This window comes from Stomoxys calcitrans, chromosome 1 (assembly GCF_963082655.1).
Source record: "Stomoxys calcitrans chromosome 1, idStoCalc2.1, whole genome shotgun sequence".
NCBI lineage: Eukaryota > Metazoa > Arthropoda > Insecta > Diptera > Muscidae > Stomoxys > Stomoxys calcitrans.
Genome location: NC_081552.1, coordinates 131,456,116 through 131,476,763, shown reverse-complemented (window position 1 = coordinate 131,476,763; position 20,648 = coordinate 131,456,116). Strand labels below are relative to the sequence as shown.

Genomic DNA, 20,648 nt, shown 5'->3' with positions numbered 1-20,648 from the left:
CATGAAAAAATTTCGCTTAAAGCAAACAGAGTATCACCCTTATCTTGTGATCTTCCATAAATTTATAATGAAACGATATTTCAGTTTGGAATGAAAAACGGCGGGTACACATTGTACGCATTGGACATTTGTTTCGTCTTCATTGAATGTTTTCACTTGTTTTACACCACATAATAATTTTATTTGTACATAAAATAGCTTAGTTTTGATAAATGCATAATTTATAATCCAACAGATTGGTCAAACAAATGTATCGTTTTTTTTCAACATGTGTTTGCGAGCGAAAATTGGACTAGAGCTGCGTACTGGGCTTAAAGTAGAAATTTGTTTAAAATATTATGACACCCTGTGTAGTTATCATCAATGTTACCTTTAACCGTATCAGTTCTGTCTTCCAGATTCTAAATAAAAATCTGGAAATATTGTTCTACGAAAATCATTTGGTGTACTCACTTTCTTGAACGAAGTCCATTTATGGCCTACAGACTAAACTTTGAGTCCTGCCCTCCAGTTTCGAAACAGAAAACTTGAAGGTTTGTTCTACGAAAAACAGTTCTGGAGTAAGTGTGGAACTCCATATTAAAGATACTGATCTCCCCTTTTATTTGGTATACGCATTTTTTTCAACGAATTGCATTTATGGTCTCCAGACTGGATTTAGTGCCCTGCCCTCCAGTTTCTAAGCTGTAATCTGAAAGGATTGTTCTACGAATCTGGTAAGGTCATTATGTCCATACACCTAAGCCAGTAAACGGCTTGGTGTGCGCTCTAAATACTAAAAACTAACCTCGAAAAAACAAATCTAAGTAAGGAATTCCGTGCTACTCACAAAGTCATTAATTGAATATTTTTTGTGTGAAAAATATTGAGAGAAACACTAGCTAGAAGTCGTCTGTGATATATAGAAAATTTCAAGATATAATTCAAATACAAACAAGTACAAGCGTGCTAATTTCGACCGGGCCGAATCTTATATTTCCTTCCTCAAGTTCTTTGCCCGATATCTCTGTGTAAGAGGATAATGGATAAGAACTGCTATGCTATTAGAGCTTTACCAAGTTATGAACTGATTGGGGCCCTACTTGGTTTGGTTATTGGAGACCGAAGTTTAAGTCATTGTGCAAAACTTTAGCCAAATCGATAATAATTGCGCCCTCTAGAGGCTCAAGAAGTATAATCGGGAAATCGGTTCATATGGAAGCTATCGGGTTATGAACCGATGGAGACCATACTTAACACAGTTGTTAGAAGTCATAACAAACCTCTTCATGCAAAATATCAAAAAATCATGTTATAATTGCGAAGTCAAGATCCGAGATCGGTTTAGATGGGAGCTAATCAGCCTATATCAACTATACATGGAACAGTTGTTGGAACTTAAACCAAAATATTTCATGAAAAATTTTAGCTAAATACAATTATAATTTGGCCCTCTATCGGCTCAAGAAGCCAAGATCCGAGATCGGTTTGTATGTGAGCTATATCAGCTTTTAAAACGATTTAAACCATAATTGGCACAGTTATTACAAGTTATAACAAAACACTTCATGCACAATTTCAGTTAAATTGGATAATAATTGCGCTCTCTAGCGGCTCAAGAAATCAAGATGCAGGAGCCGTTTATATGGCAGCTATATCAAAACATGGACCGATATAGCCCATTTACAATCCCAACCTACACTAATAGGGCGCATTCGTGCAATGACAAAGGAAATGCTCCAACATCTCATCATCTTTCCCGCATGCCCAACACATGCTATAACTTGCCGCACCGATTTTAAATAAGTGAACTCGTAGTCCTATGTGTCCCGTTATGATACCAATAGCTATAATGACATCCTTCTTACTTTCTTTCAGTAATAGCCACGTCTTCCCACGATCTCGATCCCCCCATAGGATTTTCGACGTCCTACCGACCGTAGCGCTGTTCCACAATGTTGCATGCACTTTCGTAGCCCGCTCCCTTAACGCAGACTTCGTCGACCCGAAACGCTTTGGGTTAACCAAGTTTATTGGCGACAGTCCTCTGGCCTTCACCGCCAAATCGTCTGCCCTATCATTTCCCCTTACTCCGTTATGACCCGGCACCCAAACGATGCGGATTTTGCTATCCTCAGAGAAGGCGTTAATCTGCTTTTTTCACTGCAAGACTGTTCGTGACCTTACCGTCCTGGTTGTAACTACCCTTATGGCAATTTTACTGTCGGTAAAGATGTTCGTACTCGACGTCCTCGCGTTATCACCACACCACTTCACGCATTCCGTGATCGCCCGGATCGCCACCTGCGGGACCGTATTATGGTCAGGCAGTCTAAAACAGATCTCAGTCCCTGGGTTCTCAATGTAGACTCCCAGGCCCACTCTGTCCTCTATCTTTGATCCATCCGTGTAACATGATTTTCCAGATGACAATACTAGGGTTCCGTCAATTCAAGACAGTGCCTCGCACTCGACTTCAAGGTTCGTCTCAGGTATCCGATCGGAAACCTCTTCCCTTCCTTCCAGATTTCCTATTGTCGCCTCGATTATACCGCGATGGTATCAGATGCCCCCATCCTAAATCTATTATCCCATCGCCGCAGTGGCTGGCTCATACTTAATCCGTATGTCAATGGGTCGGATATCTAGAATAGTCTCCATTGCCCTAGTGGGTGTGGTTCTCATCGCTCCGCCTATACCAAGACAACATGTTCTCTGAACTTGTTGTATGGTACTTATGTCGCACTTTTTCTCCATAGAAGTCCACCAAACTACTGAGGCGTAAGTAAGTATTGGTCTAATCACGCTCCTGTAGAGTCAGTGGACTTTCTTCGGATTCAGGTCCCATTTCGGGCCTACGGCCCGTCTACCTAGTGCCCAACATCTGTGAACCTTCTCAGTACGCTCCTGAATGTGGCACTTCCAATTCAGTTTCCTGTGCAAGATGCCACCTAAGTATTTGACTTAGTCAGATGTCGAAATCATCTTATTGAGGAAACGTGGCACGTTAAATTGGCCCACATTCATCTTCTTCGTGAACAGTCATATTTAAGTCTTCTCTGGGTTAACATTGAGACCTCTGGGCCTAGCCCAGTCATATGCCATATGCCACTTGCTTCCTTATATTTATGCCATGGGACACACAATTTATCCACCTTTTCCTTAGCATATGGTTTATCCAGTCTCTAAGGACCGGGTCCACCCGGTACTGGTCTAAAGATTGGATCAGTGTGTCGGTCCGCACATTGTTAAAAGCACCCTCGATGTCACTGCATACCGCCAGGGTGTACGTTTTGGCACGAAGGATTCTTCAATTTTATGCACAACCTCGTGCAGGACAGTCTCCACCGACCGTCCCTTGACATAGGAATGCTGTTTGTATTTGAGCAGGTCGCTGGATGTCATACTCTTTATCATGGTGTCCACAATACGTTCCATGGTTTTGAGTAGAAAGGATGTAAGGCTTATGGGTCTGTAGGCCCTTGGTGTCGCCTAACTTGCCTTGCCGGGCTTGGGTATGAATACCACCCTTGCCTCCTGCCAGGAGTTCGGAGTATATGCAAGTCCCAGGCAAGTAGTGACAGTATTGGTCAGGTGGGGCGAAACGAAAGTTTCAGTTTGTACATGGGTTATTGAGAGAAACTTTTTTATCTTGGTGGCGTCATTAACGCTATCGATCTGTTCACAGAAAAGCTTCCAGGAGGCACGTTTTACCGTTCTGGTAATCTTATTGTATTCCTTGAGCCGTGTGTAATACACATCCCAATAAACTTCCGCTTTTTTACGACGTCTCTGTTAAAAAGTCTGCGGACCTCTTTCTGATTTCCTGAGCTGATTTCCTTTCCTGAAGAGGACAACTATCTGCGAAGGATCCCACCAGTGCAGTCGTAATCCTGTTGACAATTTCGACAATCTCTTCTATGCTTGGACAATCTAAATTAGCTTGCCCAAGTCTTCTTCTGAGTAGCCTTCCGAATTTTGTCCAGTTGGTTTTCAACTTATTCCGGAAGCTTATCGGATTCGGCGCTGGCCGTGCTATGTAGCGATGGTCAGAAAAAGAGTGTTTCATGGAGACCCTCCAATCGGGAACCTCATCAATAAGATTTTCCGAACATATCGTCACATCTACTACCTCCCTAATCCTATTAACAAAGGTAGCGGTGTTACCAATATTAAGTGTAAATAGGTCGTTAGAATTCAAGAACTCTGCCAGGGCTTGGCCTCGCTTATTAGTGTTCGTACTACCTCACGAAATGTGGTGAGAGTTCGCATCGCACCCTATTAGTACCTCGTTTCCTGTCTGTTTTCTTTCTTTACCAGCCGTTGCAGCTTCGACGTGGGAGCCGGTGTCGGAGAGTCGAAAGGCAGATAAAGTGGTGCCAGGCATGCTCCATCGTCTCCCTGTCTCGCCACTGTTGCATCAAACGTTGACAATTCAGTGGAAAATATATAATTAAAATTTTTTGTGACAAATAAGCCAGGTCCTCGGCCGAATACCAGTGTTAGCATAGAACAAGTAAAAGCGTGCTAAGTTCGGCCGGGCCGAATCTTATATACCCTCCACCATGGATCGCATTTGTCGAGTTCTTTTCCCGGCATCTCTTCTTAGGCAAAAAAGGATATAAGAAAAGAGTTGCTCTGCTATTAAAACGATATCAAGATATGGTCCGGTTCGGACCACAATTAAATTATATGTTGGAGACCTGTGTAAAATTTCAGCCAATTCGTATAAGAATTGCGCATATTGCGGCTCACGAAGTAAAATAGACAGAACGATTTATATGGGATCTGTATCGGGCTATAGACCGATTCAGACCATAATAAACACGTTTGTTGATGGTCATGAGAGGATCCGTCGTACAAAATTTCAGGCATATCGGATAATAATTGCGACTTCTAGGGGTCAAGAAGTCAAGATTCCAGATCGGTTTATATGGCAGCTATATCAGGTTATGAACCGATTTGAACCTTATTTGACATAGTTGTTGAAAGTAAAAATAAAATACGTCATGGAAAATTTCAGCCAAATCGGATAGGAATTGCGCCCTCTAGAAGCTCAAGAAGTCAAATCCCCAGATCTGTTTTTATGACAGCTATATCAGGTTATGGACCGATTTCAACCATACTTGGCACAGTTGTTGGATATCATAACGAAATACTTGGTGCCAAAAATTGATTCCAATCGGATTAGAATTGCGCACTCTAGAGGCTCAAGAAGTCAAGACCCAAGATCGGTTTATATGGCAGCTATATCAGGTTATAGACCGATTTAAACCATACTTGGCACAGTTGTTGGGTATCATAACAAAACACGTCGTGCGAAATTCCATTCCAATCGGATAAGAATTGCGCCCTCTAAAGGCTCAAGAAGTCAAGACCCAAGATCGGTTTATATGGCAGCTATATCAGGTTATGAACCGATTTGAACCATACTTGGCACAGTTGTTGGATATAATAACAAAACACGTCGTGCAAAATTTCATTTCAATCGGATAAGAATTGCGCACTCTACAGGCTCAAGAAGTCAAGACCCAAGATCGGTTTATATGGCAGCTATATCAGGTTATGGACCGATTTGAACCATACTTGGCACAGTTGTTGGATATCATAACAAAACACGTCGTGCGAAATTCCATTTCAATCGGATAAGAATTGCGCCCTCTAGAGGCTCAAGAAGTCAAGACCCAAGATCGGTTTATATGGCAGCTATATCAGGTTATGGACCGATTTGAACCATACTTGGCACACTTGTTGGATATCATAAAAAAACACGTCGTGCTAAATTTCATCCCAATCGGATAAGAATTGCGCACTCTAGAGGCTCAAGAAGTCAAGACCCAAGATCGGTTTATATGGCAGCTATATCAAAACATGGACCGATATGGCCCATTTACAATACCAACCGACCTACACTAATAAGAAGTATTTCTGCAAAATTTCAAGCGGCTAGCTTTACTCCTTCGGAAGTTAGCGTGCTTTCGACAGACAGACGGACGGACGGACGGACGGACGGACGGACGGACGGACGGACGGACGGACGGACGGACAGACGGACGGACATGGCTAGATCGACATAAAATGTCGCGACGATCAAGAATATATATACCTTATGGGGTCTCAGATGAATATTTCGAGTAGTTACAAACAGAATGACGAAATTAGTATACCCCCCATCTTATGGTGAAGGGTATAATAGTTGGTAGTTGATATGGTTCAGTCCAGAAAATTTGTTCCGGGTCGTCCATGGCCACTGAATTAAGGCAATATGTATCTTGCCCTTGCTGATTTTCTCCATCAGAACGTGGATAGCAATAATTAGTCGAAAAATTAATTTTTGCGTTTTTGATAAAAGTTGCAAAGTTTAAAAATCGGCCCAACCTGGAATTTCATTAATAATTTTCTCCTATTATTATTAGTGAGCGCCGTTAGTTTGGTGTAGGTGCCTATTCAATGATAGCAGATGATATAAAATGCGGTAATCTACACCGTAAACTTGGCACGGGGTAGGGAATGCAACATTTTTAAACTCTCTGTAGGCAATTCAATTACAAATGACAACCACACCCTGTAGTGGGGTCATATTTTTTTGGAGAAACGAACACAAAATTTCTATTTTATTGCGACACGTCGAAAAAATGCTACACTTTTTTGCACAACCGAAATCGCCATTAGTTTGATATTAAGCTAGGGCTTTTTAATTATTTTGACAAATATTTCGGCGAACCAGAGACAAATATTTCCGTTTGTAACGCCTCGAAATTTTTGTCTAAGACACCATAAAGTATATATATTCTTTCTGAATCGATCTTGCCATGTTCGTCCGTACGTCCGTCCGTCTGCCGAAATCGCGATAGAGGTCGAACGCGTAAAGCTAGCCGCTTGAAATTTTGCACAGAAACTTAATATCAATGCAGGTCATTGGGGATTGCAAATGGGGCATATCGGTTCACATTTAGATATAGCTCCCATACAACAATTTGCCGATTTGACTTCTTGAGCTCTTACAAGCCGCATTTTTGGTCCGATTTGGCTAAAATATTGCACGCAATGTTTTTATATGATTTCCAATAACTGTGCCGAGCACGGTATAAATCAGTCTTTAACCTGATATAGATCCCATATAAACCGATCTCCCGATTTGACTTCTTCAGCCCCTGGAAGCCACAATTTTTGCCCGAGTTGGCTGAAATCTTGCATGTAGTGTTCTGTTATGACTTCCAACAACTGCGACAGTACGGTCCAAATCGGTTTATACCTGATATAGATCCCATATAAACCTATCGCCCAATTTGACTTCTTAAGCCCTTACAAGCCGCAATTTCTGCCCGATTTGGCTGAAGTTTTGCATGTAGTGATTTGTTAAGACTTCCAACAACTGTGCCAATGCAGCCATAATCAGATATTGTAACGACTGTTACAATATCTAAGAAGTTTGCTCGAAATCGGTTCAGACTTGTTTGTTCACAAGAATTTTCCTGTAACTCGTAATAGCTCATTATTTTTGGAAGAAACATTTAAGTCCTAATGGATACCTCTATCGCTGCTATCCTTAAGTACAGCAGCGATAGAGGTATCCATTAGTTGGTTGATGATCTGCGTCTGTTTCCAATGGAGCGGCAGATCTGGAGCCCGGCAGTAGGCTTAAAATGGACTCCGAAGACCCAACAGCTGCGGTGGTAATATCAGGCTGTAGCATGTTGTCTGCTACTGTATCCTTGACTGGTGGAGTGGCTGCTACAGGCTCCACTAGCCGACAGACGACTGGTCAGCAGGGACTTTTGACGAAGACAACTAGTTCGAGTCTCCAGGACAAGGCCGAACATATTCTTTCTTCGCATGCCTATAATTTGCCTAAGCCTTCGGCCTCCCCGGCAAACCAACACGCTCTTTAAGAGGTTGGAATAATAGAAGACTCATCGCTCTCAAGTTTATTAAGAGGCTTGGTGCGAATGATCCTAAGACTCTCACTAATAGGGAGAGAGATTCTCTAAATTGGGCTCGGGAATTCGCCGCACAGGCTACCCCAAAGACTTCACGTCTAGATTCCAAAACTGCATACCTAGGAATAATTGGAGTGGGATAGTCAATGGACTGTCATCAGTATACTGCGATGTCCTTGTGGAGTTTCGTGCGTCTCCTCCAGTTTGTTACAATGCAGGCTGGTATCGAGGCCGATACAGACTACTTGCCTTCGGCGATCAACGCTCAATTGAAATGTATCGCTGTGAGCTAAAAAAGATTGATGAGCTCTTGCCAGGTGCAGCACTAGATTTAGTCAAGAAGGAAGATATTCCTTCTCGACCAATGGCGCATGCTTGGATACCAAGGATTCCCTCAAATCCTGAATCGACTAAGGGAATGTAATTCCAATCTTTCAATCACCGACTGAAAGATTGGTAGATTGGATGAGGCTGATGGTGACCAAAGACATGTATTGGGTTGCCTAAAAAGTAATTGCGGAATTTTTAAAAGAAAGTTCCCAGCTAAGCTCACTCAGTTTTTGGCGAGTGACCAAATATGTGTGCGGTCTAGCGTTGTCCTGGTGGGATATGACACCTTTACGATTGACCAATTCTGGTCGCTTCTCCTTGATGGCTGTATTCAATTTGTCCAATTGTTGACAGTAAACATCCGAATTAATCGTTTGGTTCCTTGGAAGCAGCTCAAAATATACTACACCCTTCCAATCCCACCAAACAGACAGCATAACCTTCTTTTGGTGGATATCAGCCTTTGAAGGGGTTTGAGCTGGTTCACCATGCTTGGACCATGATCGTTTTCGACTAACGTTGTTGTAAACAATCCATTTTTCATCTCCAGTTATGATTCGTTATAAAAACGGATCGAATTCATTGCGTTTAAGGTGCATATCACAAGCGTTGATTCGGTTTGTTAAATGAATTTCTTTCAATACATGTGGTACCCATATTAAAATTGACGCCAAACAAACAAATGTAAACAAAATTTCGCGCACTTTTTTTCTAAAGCAAGCTAAAAGTAACAGCTGATAACTGACAGAAGAAAGAATGCAATTACAGAGTCACAAGCCGTTGAAAAAATTTGTCAACGCCGACTATATTACCGACAATTACTTTTTGGGTAACCCAATAGTATTAGTACTAAACTCTGGCTGTCCGCAGAGCTCAACAAGTCTGAAGGTGTTGTATCCTACGGATTAAACAAGTTGAATCTGATGATCTATGGAAGCGGTGAGTAGGGGAGTCAGGAGACGACTCAGCAGTTGTTGCTGAACACTTGCCCAAGGAACTATTGACTACATCGCTAAAGTCTGGCGGATTGCAGGAGACTGAAAATCCCCCTGCCACAATCGAGACAGGAGAGAATGGCATCGAAACGGCACCCGATAAGCCCACATAAAGTTGGACTGGACTCAAAGCGTGCACCAGCGGGGAAGCACGGAACTCAGAAAGTTCTTCGACAACAACAGTAAGTGAAGAATCTAAAGAGAAATCGTCCACACCGCAAGTGCCAAGTGTCCTGAGGAAGAGTGGTTCCATAGCTTTCTCACCTGTCCCTGGATGCGTACGGAAGCTCATCATGACAAGTTCAAACGAATTTTGTGAGGATGAACTCTTGGTGGAGTCAGAAGACGAGACTAACACAACAGTTGTGGAAGTTCTGAATCCTGACTATGGTCCGGTTTCTACAGATAAATCTCCACCATTGTAAGGCCGCTTCGGCAGCGCTAATGTCAAATCCCCCAGCCATCAGGTCCTCCTGATGGTTCTTATCTGCAATAGGAACCATAGGTGTGTGGAGGAATGGTACGTGGACTAAGAATTCCATGATTTAAACTTCTCAAGGGTACGGGGAATGGAAGACACAGAGCCTGTGTTCTTGCAAAGGGTAGTCTTAATGTATCTCTTCTTCCGCCGCTAAGCACTGAAGATTTAGTAGTAGCCAGCCTTAGAATAAACAAGTCTTATTCCTGGCTGGCATATCAATATATGGCACACGATTTGAAGATGCTGCCCACAAACCTTAAGTCGCTGGTTGAAGCTGCTTCCGAAGAAAAGAAAAGGCTCATTATAGGAAGTGATGCTAATGCACATCACCAGATATGGGGAATTTCGGATGTCAACGAAACTGTTGATCTGCTTATCGAATATATTATAAGTTGCAATTTGACTATTTGTAATAAAGGGGATAAACCGACCTTTAATACCAGGAACAGGCAGGATGTACTAGATATTACCTTTGTATTGGAAGATATAAATGGAAGAATATGCGACTGGGATGTGTTGGATGACCACAGCTTCTCTGATCATCGATATATTAGTTTCAGCCTTGCAGAAAATACTGCAGAAGTGGTCCCTCGGCTAAACAGGAGAAAGGCGGCTTGGGATAAATTTCGGAACAACTTCTGCTTGTCTATCCCTTGTAGACTAGAAAAGGAAGTGGAAATAACGGAGGATATAGACAAAGTGGTCAAGCGGATCACGAAGGCCCTGAATGACTCGCTTGTGTCAGCATGCCCCAGTGCCAAGCCAAGCGGCAAACAGCGACCCCCATGGTGGACCCCAGAGCTGGTTGGTCTAAGGAAGGACTGCAGAAAACTCTTCAACAGGGCAAAAGCTACAAGAGCACCATGCCATTTGGACATCTATAAGGCCAAGCTTAGACAGGCTCAGAACAAATCCTGGGTAGAATTCTGCAGCTCGGTGGAGGTTGCATCTGAAGTCTCTAGTCTAAGGGAGATTCTGCCAGCGAGACCTATTACAGTGGGGTATATTCAGAAGTCAGAGAATGTATGGACAAAGTCTAGTGAGGAAACACTAGAACTACTCGTTGATACACATCTCCCGGGAAATTCCAGAAGAGGTTGTCGGTGATATGCATTCGTCGGAGGCCATTAGGGAAATTGTGTATGAGCCGAAAATCCTTGGGCAATAAGAAGTTTCGACTCTTTTAAGTCGCCAGGCCCTGATGATGTATTACCGGTTGAATTACAAGCTGTGTCTGATAGACTGATTCCTTAGCTTAGGGAGATATACTCTGCTTGTATCAGAATGTTATAGCTACCTGTGGGGTGGAGGGACACGAAGGTCACCTTCATTCCGAAAGCAGGAAAGCCCTGCCACACGAAGGCGAAAGATTTTCGTCCTATTAATCTGTCATCCTTTATGCTGAAGAATCCACTGAAACAATCCTTCATTTACGTACTAAAAAATGCACTATGGTAGGCTTGGGATCTGCGGATCTTAAAAGATGGGTCAGCAGAGGAACAGCTCAAGGTGGTGTACTTTGAAATATGGCCATTAAAAATATATTAGTGTCTCTGGAAGAAAAAAGCGTAAAAGTGGTCGCGTATGCAGATGACTTGGCAATTGCTGTTAGGGGAAAGTTTCCCAGCACTCTAAGAGATATATAGGAAGCTCTACGTGCAACAGCAAAGTGGCTACCGAAAGTGGTCTGGATATAAACCCGTGCAAGGCGGAAGTAGTTCTTTTCAGCAGGAGAAAAAAATTGCCTAAAGTGGAACCTGTCTCCTTGGGTGGAGGGAATGTTCCATTTACAGAATGCGCAAAATACCTAGGTGTTTTGCTGGAGAGGAGACTGAACTTTATATCGAACATTTTGGATAGGGCAAGAAAGGCAACTCTTGCCCTATACACCTGCAAGAGAGCCATTGGCAAAATTTTTAGACCGCGTGTCATGCATTGGGTATATACTGCAGTTGTCAGACCTATAATGCTATATGGTGCTGTGGTCTGGTGGACGGCGCTCAAAAATCTACTTACTGCTCACTTTAACGGATCCTAACCTAGTATTCAAGAACTCTGCCAGGGCTTGGCCCCGCTTATTAGTGTAGGTTAGGTTAGGTTGAAAAGAAGGTGCAGATATTAATCCGCCCCATGCCACTATGAACATATATATAAGCTTGTAATCGGCTTGTTGTGCGCTCTAAAAAACTAAAAAGTAACCTTTAAAAAGAAAATTTTAAGTTAGGAATTCCGCGCTACTTACAAAGTCCTAAATTGTTTTCAATGCCACTCCCCTAAGTTGGTTCATGTCTGATATTGTGTCTCCGCCTAATGACATAGCAAATGATATAGCAAATGCCCCAACGTCTCATCATCATCCCCCCTACACATGCTATCACTTGCCGCACCGATTTTACATAAGTGAGCTCAGTCCTAGGTGTCCCGTTATGATACCAATAGCTATACCGACCCCCTTCTTGCTTCCTTTCAGTAATAACCTCGTCTTCTCACGACCTAACCTAACCTAAATTTACTTGAAGGACATAATTTTATTCCTCATATCAAACTTCTGTCAAACCAGCAAAAATTAAAGCTTCTAGGAACCGAACAGGGATGATCGAGAGACCGGTTTACATGGGAGCTATATTAGGTTATAGATTGACTTAGATCGTATTTGGCCCAGTTGTTGGAAGTCGTAATAGAACACCGAATACAAAATTTCAGCCAAATCGGAAAAAATTGTGGCTTGTAAGGACTCAAGAAGTCAAATCGTGAGATCGGTTTATATGGAAGCTATATCAGTTTACAGACCGATTCAGACTGTATTTGGCACAGATGTTGGAGGTCATAGCAGAACACCATATGCAAAAGTTCAGCCAAATCGGACAAAAATTGAGGCTTCCAGGCGTTGACGAATTCAAATCGGGAGATCGGTTTATATGGGAGCTATATCAGATTAAAGACCGATTCGAACCATACCTGGCACAGTTGTTGGAATATATAACGATAAACCACATGCAAAATTTCAGCCAAATTTAACAAAAATTGCGGCTTCTAGAGGCTCAAGAAATCAAATCGGAAAATCAATTTATATGGGAGCTTTATAAGGTTATAGACCGATTTTATCGTACTTGGCGCAGTTGTTGGAAGTCATAGCAAAACAACACGTGCAAAATTTCAGCCAAATCGGACAAAAAGTGCCGCTTCCAGGGGCTCAGGAAATCAAATCGGAAGATTAGTGTATATGGGAGCTTTATCTAAATCTGATCCGATATAGCCCATTTGCAATCCCCAACGACCTAGATCAATATTAAGTATCTGTGCACAATTTTAAGCGGCTAGGTTAACGAGTTCGACCTCAATCGTGATTTCGATCGACGGACGGACGGACATGGCTAGATCGACTTAAAATGACGTGACGATCAAGAATGTATATACTTTATGGGGTCTTAGACGAATATTTCGAGGTGTTACAAACGGAATAACAAAGGTGTGCGTTGGTGTTGTACTGTGCCGATTGCTCGATGCCGAATTTTATACCTTCTTCAAAAGTACATGCTTGGAATTTAATAAAATATTATTACTTAAACTCAACTAATTCATGGAAAGGTTAAACAAATATATTGATTTTTATGCTCAGTGGACAGATTTTAGGTAAAAGACAAGAATTGGTTCTTAATTGTTTAAATGAATTTTTCAGATATATATTTTTTTTTTTCATTTATGACATAAATCCAAAAGTTCGATGTTTCTAAATTTAAAGTAATATAAAATGACATGTAAAAATAGTACAAAATTAACGAGTGCCAATACCCCCTCTCAACGAGATATTTAAAAAAAAAATTCTGATTGCAATAAAATTATATTTATCTAAAGCTTTTGTGAATTTATCAGTTACTTGATTTTTTGTTGTTACGTGTTCAAATTTGATTTGACCCTCTTGTACATGACCTCGAACAAAATGATGTTTAATGTCAATGTGTTTTTACCTTTTTGATTCTGCATTTTTGGCCATAGCAATGCAACCACAGTTATCCTCATAGATTATAATGCCTTTCAGCCAAATACCTTCTGCTGTAGCCAAACTTAAAGCAACATACTCAGCCTCTCTTGAAGACAGTGCTTCTGTTGTTCGCTTTTTGCTGCACCACGATACAGGGCATCCATATACATAATAAATATTTCTACTTGTCGACTTTCAGTCATCTGTGTTGGAAGCCCAATCGGCATCAACATATCCAACTAAAACATCTCGACATTCAGTTTTCATTTCAAATTTTAACTTATAGGATTTAGTTCCTTTTAGGTATCGTAGTATTCTTGTTAGGATAGATCAATGTCTTTCATCAAAATGCTCTTGAAATCGACCCATGTATAACAAATGTCAAGCCGAACACAAAGCATCACGTACATTAAGCTTCCTAGAAATTCACGGTACGGCTTGTCACAAATTTATGTAGATTTTTCCAATTGAATGCCTTAATCCATTGGGGTGTCAATAACAATGCATTCGCCCATTTCAAATTTTAAAATTTTCTCGATGTTGCAAGCTTGACTCAAGAACATTTTTCCTTTTCGAATATCGTATTCGTATACCAGTCTTGCCTTGAATCGAGTAGGATTTCCATTAGAGTCTGATTTAATAGCAAACACCCATTAAGATTTCATAAGCTTCCTGATGTCTTCCATTCTGACATGCCAGTTCGCTCTCAATTGCGTCAATCCATTTCCTCCGATTTATACTGTTTTCAATATCAGAATACGCTTTTGGAATTTCTTCATTGCAAGAGGCTTTAAAAATGGATTCATTCATGTCAGCAAAACGAATTGGTGGTTTTGTTTGTAGCGAAATTCGCCTGAGTTCCTGTTGTATTCCATCTTCCTGTGGCGGCGTTGTCTCAGATACAAAATTTCTATTTGGCTCTTCTATTTCTTCAACAGTTTCAACATCATTATCTCCTTCCCCCTCTTGTTAATATGGCTCTTCGTTACGATCAATTAGTGTAGCTGGATTATCATCACTATTTTCGATACATCTTTTAATTATCTTCAACTCAAAACATGGTCCCGCAGTCTGTAACCATTAGGACAATAACCCACGAATAAATATTTAAACTTTTTGGATCTAGCTTCTTCCTAGTTTGCTTCAAGATCCAAGCATATGCAGTACAACCAAACACTTTAAGTTTTCTCAGGCCAGGTTTCTCATTATACCACATATCCGCCGGTTACTTTTGCACACTAGAGCTGTGGTTGGGCTTCTATTGATTAAATAATTGCTGGTATATATAGCATACCCCATAACTTTTTTGAAACACCACCTTCTGTCATAATAGACCGAACTTTTTCCAAAAGGGTTCTGTTAAATCTCTCTGCCACCCCATTTTGTTGCGGAGAGTATGACATTGTTTCTGATGTTTGAACTCCTTTATTTTTACAATATGCCTTCATTTCGTCCGATTTATATTTTTTACCCTGGTCAATAGTTAATATGGAGATATTGGTAACAAATTTGGCACACACGAGGGCATCATATTCTGGGAATTTGTTGAAAACCTAAGACTTATGTTTCACAAGGTACTCTTGAGAAAATCGTCAATGAAGGAAACAAAGTAATTTGATCCATCATATGGTGGAGGACTAATTGGACCACAAACATCCGAATGGATGTGCTCAATAGGGCGATTTGCTCTCTTGCGAGTTCTATTGAAAGGTTATTCGTCGTGCATACTTCACAAAAATCTGATGACAATTGGTCTGGCATCCCTATAACCATATTATGTTTGACTAATTAACCATACTGCTGCTTACTAATATGACCCATACGACAGCGCCAGAGAAGATACGAATCTTTTTTAAATGAATTTTATACTGACCTCATAACATTGATCTTCAGTTCAAACAAATTGCCAATTCTGTTTCCGACTGCTGTAACAATTCCCTCTTTAACAAGATCTGTGTGACTTTGCTTAAAGTGTAGAGGAGTTGCAGTTTCGACTATATGGCTCACTGAGAGAAGATTTTCACGAAAATTCGGACTGAATAATACATTTTGAGATTAACATTTACACCTTTGTTGCTCACACCTTGGATTTCACCAATTTTCTTGACTACAAAAAACTCACCATCTTTGACAACGCTAATAATTCTCACCTTCGCATGGATGAGTACGGAGGCTTATCATGACAAGATCTAACGAATCTTGTGAGGATGAACTTTTCTTGAAATCAGAAGACGAGGCTAACACAACACTGGTGGACGTTCTGAATCCTGACTTTGGCCCGATTTCTTCAGATAAATCTTCACCATTGTAAGGTCGCTTCGGCAGCACTAAAGTACCTTCTGAAGGCAGGGAGATTTGACGTGGTTCTTATCCAGGAACCATGGATGTGTGGAGGAATGGCTCGTGGACTAAGAATTTTAAGTACTCAAGGGTACGGGGGTGCTAATGCACATCACCAAATATGGTGAAGTTCGGATGTCAACGGAAGGGGTGAGCTGCTTATCGAATATATTATAAGTTGCAAACTGGCAATTTGTAATAAAGGGGATAAACCGATCTATATTAACAGGAACAAGCAGGAGGTACTAGATATTACCTTTGTATCGGAAGATATAAGTGTAAGAATATGCGAACAGCTTCGCTGATCATCGTTATATTAGTTTCAGCTTTGGAGAAAATACTGCAGAAGTGGTCCCTCGGCTAAACAGAAGAAAGGTGGCTTGGGATAAATTTCGGGACAAATTCTGCACCAATATCCCTTCTAGACTAGAAAAGGAGGATATAGACATAGAGATCAAGCGGACCACAAAGGCCCTGAATGACTCGCTTGTGTCAGCATGTCCTAGTGCCAAGACAAGGGGCAAACAGCAACCGCCCAGATTAACCCCAGAGCTGGTTGCTCTAAGGAAGGACTGCAGAAAACTCTATAACAGACCAAAAGCCACAAGGCTGAGCTAAGAAAAGGGCTAAGGGCGAGCTGAGGAACGCTCAGATAAAATCCTGGGTAAAGTTCTGTAGCTCCGTGGAGGATACATCTGAGGCCCCCATGCTATGGAAGATTCTGCCCTCGAGACCTATTACTGTGTGGTATATTCAGAAGTCCGAGAATATGTGAACAATGTCTAGTGAGAAAACATAAGATCTGTCATCCTTTATGCTAATAGACTCTTGAGAGGTCGTTAGAATCATATCTTAGGGCAAAGATCCCTGGAGATCGCCTGTTGCGGCAGCAGCATGCATATAGTAAAGGCAATTCCACTGAAACAACCCTTCACGACCTACTCAGCTACATAGAGGGTTCTCTCGCTGTCAAGAAATATACAATGATATATTTCTTGGCATTTCTTGGCATTGAAGATGCTTTCAATAATGTAAAACCGAAGTCAATCTTGAAGGAGTTGGAGTTTCTAGGCTCTAAACTTAACGACCAGGTGATCTTTGGGGTGTACTTTAAAGATCTAGATCTGGTCTGGTCTGGTCATCTGGTCGAAAAGGTTACCCGACCACTGCAGTGTGTATTAAGCGGAGATCCTCGCAATTAAGGAAGTGGTGGAATGGCTAAGATATAATGTCACTACGGCGATTGACATAAATATCCTCTCAGACAGCCAGGCAGCAGTTAAATCAATGGAAAACGTATTTCTGAGCACAAAAACCGCCCGCAGCTGTCGCAGATCTCTCAACGAGATGGCTGAACACTTCAAAATTCAACTGTTCTTGGTGCCGGGCACGGAAATGTCCGAGAGAATTGTAAACCGAACGAGCTTGCGAGACTAGGAACTACCCTACATATTCCAGGGATACTGGAATCTGTGGGTATGCCTCTAGCGACATGTAAGCTAAGTATTCAGGACCAGGCCCGAAGGACAACGAATGATAGATGGTCACAAAGAGGGGGCTATGAGGATTCCAAAACTATGTGGCCTAACCTAGACTTGAAGAGGTCTACCGCTTTGCTGTCATTGGCTAGAACAGACGCCTCAGTCATTGTGTCCGTCATGACAAGTCACAGTCTACTGTCGCGTAGTTTTATATTTACAAGCTCTTTTTGTACTAAAGTTTGACACTGATCAGATTTCTCAAATGCTATACACAATAACTCCCACATTTTCTTTGCAGTTTTTTTGTCTCTTACGTGTTCAATATGGTCATCATGGATAAACGATACTATAACATCTTGAGCTTTCAAGTCTATCTTTTCAAAGATTCGACATCCAACATCGTCCGTAGGTTCTGACTCAGAAACAGCTTTTAAACAACCTGGAGATGATAGATGTCTTTTGACACGAAATTTCCAATTGTCGAAATTATCACCAGCAAACTGGACGATTCCTGTTAATTTTTCCGTGGAGCCCATAACCTAGTGATATTTATGCTCAGTGGACAGATTTTAGTTAAAAGACAATAAAAATTGTATCTTTATTGTTCAAAGGAATTTTTCAGAAAGACAAAAGATTTTTTTTTATAAGTGACATAATTCAAAGTTGTACGTTTCTTAATTCAAAGCAATATGAAATGAACAAGTAACTACAGTACAAAATTTACAAGTAACAATAAAATATAAGTAAATGTTCGATAACTCATCCCGTTTGTATCAGTTCCTTTAATCTCCCTCTGATTCCTAATGCACAAGAAAGAAGCCGTCAGAAATTACTGTCCGCGCTGTGATAAACAATGATATAAATGTCCTGTCTGTTCTGAGAATCAATCTTTCGGATACTCCCTCTACAAGTGACTCCGACTAGTCCCAATTTACGTGTTGTCGCACCGAAGAAAGACGATATTTGTTACTGAAATTTCTGAAGACGATATAACTTCACATATTGAAAGTAAGAGTGGCTCTAATCATGAGATTAGCGCTTTTAAATTTAACTATGCCAAAAAGCGAAGTAAGATTTCATTTAAAATAATAGTTCCGTAGGATATTTTTTGGAACAATTGTAAACCTATCTTTCCGGCCTCCTAAAGCTGTAATTCACGAATATGTATGCAGGGATATTTCAAAAACTGATGCAGTTTATTTGCCAAACTCTCATCCAAAACTCTAATTGCAACACCTTCAGTTAAAGGCATTTGCATTATAAATCAAAATGTTAGAGGCTTAAATTCTGAATTTTCTTCTATATATGTTTATAGTTTTGATTTAAATCACGATATAATTGCTGAGGCATGGCTTCAAGATAATTTCTTTGATAGGGAAATTTAATCTCAACAATTTAAAATTTTTAGACATGATCGTTTAGACATGATTCCCAAAGTAGAGGTGGCAATGTACTTATAGCTGTAGCTTCTCGATTTACAGCAGAAGAAATTCCTCTTCCCTTGCTGATTGGTTTTGAAATAATCGCTGTTAGAATTTTTCTTAAGTAATTGACACTCCTTATAAAATGTTCGTAAGTACCATCTGGTACGAGCGTTGATATATATGTTCAGCACTTAGCGTCTATTTTAAGAAAATCTTAATCTGCAAAATCCAACGACATTTTCATTGCTCTCGGAGGCTTTAATTTGTCAAGAATTGAAAAATCTAACCAATATTTGGTCCATTATTTGGCTCCGGCTTGTCACAAACTTCTTCTTGAACTTGTATTCGTAAGTCACCCTCACGTTATTTTGGTTTGTCCATGTGATCCTTTCGTCATCTCCTGAGGATAAATATCATCCCACCATAAGAATACAATTTTTAATTAGAAGAAGGTAGGCATTGATCCTCTTAAACAGACTATAATCATAAGACTTCATTTTTAAGTTCGATTGATTGGTCTGTACTTAAATCATTAGACTCATTAGATGAGTTGATTGAAATGTTCTATTCTATTTTGAGAAATGGTGTATCTAGAGCTGTTCCGAAGATGATTACATGAAAGAATACTGGTCCCCTCGGCTGCTTTATCAAGATTAAAGAATAGGAATAATAAGCATTAAAAGAAGTTTAAAACATGCAAGAGCGTGCTAAGTTCGGCCAGGCCGCATCTTGAGACCCAACCACCATGGATTTTGCTAAAAATTTATACAAAATAAATAATGTTGTACGGCATAATTTTATTCTACATACCAAACTTCTGTCAAACCAGCAAAACAAAAGAACCGAACAAGGATGATCGTTATAAACTGACTTTAGCCGTACTTAGCACAGTTGTTGGAAGTCATAAAAAAGACTACGTGCAAAATTTCAGCCAAATCCGATAAAAATTGCGGCTTCCAGAGGCTCAAGAAGTCAAATCGGGAGATCGGTTATTATGGGAGCTATATCAGGTTATAGACCGATTTAAATCGTATTGGCGCAGTTGTTGGAAGTCATAACAAAACAACACGAGCAAAATTTCGGCTAAATCGGACAAAAAAAGGAGCTTAAAAGAGCTGAAGAAGTCAAATCGGGAGATCGGTTTATATGGGAGCTATATCAGGTTATAGACCGATTTGAATAGTACTTAGCACATTTGTGGTAAATTGCAGCCAAATCGGACAAAAAAAGGGCCTTGTAAGAGTTCATGTAGTCCAATCGGGCGATCGGTTGATATGGGAGCTATATGTAAATCTAAACCGATATGGCACATATGCAATCTCCGATGACCTACATCGATATTAAGTATCTGTGCAAAATTTCAAGCGGCTAGCTTTATGCGTTCGACCTCTATCGTGATTTCGACAGATGGACGGACATGGCTAGATCGATTTACAACGACGAGACGATCAAGAATATATATACTTTATGGAGTCTTAGACGAATATTTTGAGGTGTTACAAACAGAATGACTAGATTAGTATACCACCATCCTATGGTAGTGGTTCTTCTTTAGATTTTGTAAGTTATTCCGTCACAAGATCAGAATATACTATCTTGAATAAATGACTATATCACAGCTTTATATAGAGAATGACGAATTAATTTGTGTCCAATCCAAAATCTTTCTATAGTTTTATAAACTCTAAGCGTCGAC

General features: G+C 40.6%; 1 long non-coding RNA gene across 1 annotated transcript; it reads left to right on the top strand.

Moving 5' to 3' along the window:
* Positions 1-406: 406 nt before the first annotated feature.
* On the top strand, positions 407-18,174 carry LOC106093441 (uncharacterized). The gene is made up of 3 exons (XR_001222356.1): positions 407-533; positions 651-716; positions 17,827-18,174. It is a non-coding gene; the product is annotated as an uncharacterized LOC106093441 (long non-coding RNA).
* The last annotated feature ends 2,474 nt before the right edge of the window (positions 18,175-20,648 follow it).